At 33.6% G+C, this 2,741-nt stretch overlaps 1 pseudogene; it reads right to left on the bottom strand.

Moving 5' to 3' along the window:
- Window positions 1-2,078: 2,078 nt before the first annotated feature.
- LOC138806650 (U6 spliceosomal RNA) lies at window positions 2,079-2,175 on the bottom strand (annotated as a pseudogene).
- Between the last annotated feature and the right edge of the window lie 566 nt (window positions 2,176-2,741).

Below are 2,741 nucleotides of genomic sequence, written 5' to 3' on the forward strand. Positions count from 1 at the left end.
AATTATAAAGGACCATGTTTGTGCAATATTAATTTTCTGTATTTTAGCTGTATTCAATGCTTTTTCTACCAATTTTATACAGGATAAGGCGGCAGGAGTTATTTTCCTGGTAGATTTAGGATTAGGGTCTCCGTCCAACATTTTCATCAAAGGATCTAATTGTCCTGCAGTTATTTTTAAACTAGGCCGAATCCAATTAATATTCCCTAATAATTTTTGGAAATCATTTAATGTTTTTCGTTTATGTATTCTAATTTGTGTCTTTTGAGACATAATATAATCATGTCCAATCACTTTTCCCAGATAATTTAAAGGTCATTCATGTTGAACTTTATCAGGAGCTATTATCAAACTGAATTTTGTTAATTGTTCTTCCATATCCTGTAATATTTTTTCTGTCTTTTCTCTAGTTTCATCGGCCATAAGTATATCATCCATATAATGAATAATATATGCCCCTGGATATTTTTCTCTAATTTGTTTTATAGCCCTTTTCACATATTGTTGAAATAAGGTAGGGCTGTTTTTCATGCCCTGAGGTAGCACTTTCCATTGGTACCTATTATAAGTTTGTTTAAATTAGCTGAAGGGACACTGAAAGCAAATCTCTTGGAATCTTCTGGTTGTAATTTTATTGTAAAAAAGCAATCCTGTAAGTTTATTATTATTATGTATCTACCCTGTGGGACTGCAACAGGAGAGGGTAGACCTGGTTGAAGGGCTCCCATGTCATGCATGGTCTCATTAATTGCCCTTAGATCTTGTAATAATCTCCATTTTCCTGACTTCTATTTTAATTACAAAAAATGGAGTATTCCAAGAACTGGTAGTCTTTTCTATTCTTCCCTTGACTCAATTGTTCTTGAACTAAGTCCTGTATGGCTTGAATCTTTTCTTGAGTTAGGGGCCACTGATTAATCCATACAGGATCAACACTTTTCCATATTATTTTGTCAGCATAAAGCTGTTCCTCAGTGGCCCCTATGAAAAGTTTTGCTCCTTCGATGAGGAGTCTATTTGTACTATTTTATTTTCATGTCTTGCATGATGTCTCTGCCCCATAAAGAAAAGGGTAAGGTGGGAATAACATAAGGTTTGAAGTGGCCTTACTGCCCTTCACATACCCATTTGAGTCTCTGAGCTGACTAAGCTACATTAGAAGCCATCCCTAATCCAATTAAGGAAGAAGAAGACCCTTGCACTGGCCAGGCCATAGGACAATCTTTTCCAGCTATACAGGATCTGTCAGCTCCTGTGTCTAAGAGTCCTGTCATTTGTTTTCCATTGACTTTAATGGCCTTGTAAGGCCTTTTGTCTGTAATTTCCTGAACCCAGGCTACAGTATCTGTGGTGCCAAACCCTCCTTTTCTGTTTTGAGTCAGTGTGGGATTAAGCAAGTTTAGATATGAGAGTAAAATATTTGGGCAATCCTCTGCCCTTTATTAACTTGAACAGTCTCTTTTAGAGACCTTATCATGACCTTTATAGTGGTAGGCCTCTGAGTCTATTACACCTGGTAATACCTCAAAATTCTTTTTATAGTTTGAGCCACCAGTGTACGGCAACACCAATACTTACTGTAAAAAATTCATGAATTCCGTGGAATTCTTCCAAGTGAATTGCCTGCATTGGATGTCAAAATGTATTCAAGAGTTTTTGTATACATGTATAATGATTTCTGCAGAGTTTGTGAAATTTTAATCAGAAATAATTTTAACTTATCTGTTTAAATGAATAGTACAGAAACTAAAGTATTTCTGGTGCTTGTCTGAAAAAGAATATTTTAAAATATTCTATGTTTGTATAATGTGTCCTTTCAGATTGTATTCCATATAGAAAGTTTTAATTTCCTTTTTTTCCTAGGTCCTAATATTATTTTTCTTTGGGATAAAATGAAAATGTTGTCTAATTTCAAAAGTTTTGTAAAGTTTATGGTATGTAAAAGACTTTCTGAGGTGAAGATTTAATACACTGATGTCAAACTAAATTTAATTATATGAATTACGTGTTTTGTTACACTTGTTATTTTGTAATCAACTTTTTAATAACTGTTTTTCATTTCTTGCATCTGAAGAAAGAAAAATACGGAATACTTCACAAATTTTCATATCATCCTTGTGCAATTGCCATGTTAATCTCTGTATTGTAATTTGGGAATACCTGCTGCTGAAGCATGTAGTATCTTCCAAATTTAAGCAGTTCATGATGCAATCTTTATACAGACTTATATCTACGGTTGCCTACTTGTAATAAGGAAACTATATTGTTCCTCACAATGCTACTGATCTTATTTCCCTAAAATTCTGTGAATAGTGGAAAAAAATATATTGTTCATCTTAATGCTCACATTTGCAAATTTTTTTTGTCAATGACAATTTTAAGTCTTTTTCATTTGGAATTTGATCATACTTTCAATAATTTATTGCTAGGTCCAAAGGTGATGGCTTTTTCATATACTAATTGATCCAACTGAATTAGCTTTGTGGAGCTAATGGATTCAAAGTAAGCCTTGCTTAAGAGCTACTTCTAACCTTCTGCAGTTGACATATTCCCAAGTGAGGTCTTACTGGCACAAATGTCTACCTGACCCTTTATTCTGACCAATCAGAATATCTTACCCTGACACCATAGATTGTTTTACTTGAACAACACTAATCTTAGTTACAAGGAATCATAGAGAGATGAACAGTTCAGTCATAACTGTTCAGACTAGAAGGTATTTTATCAAAATATAATTGTTT

This window comes from Dipodomys merriami, unplaced genomic scaffold (genome assembly GCF_024711535.1).
Source record: "Dipodomys merriami isolate MVZ:Mamm:240054 unplaced genomic scaffold, mDipMer1.0.p SCAF_402, whole genome shotgun sequence".
Classification (NCBI taxonomy): domain Eukaryota; kingdom Metazoa; phylum Chordata; class Mammalia; order Rodentia; family Heteromyidae; genus Dipodomys; species Dipodomys merriami.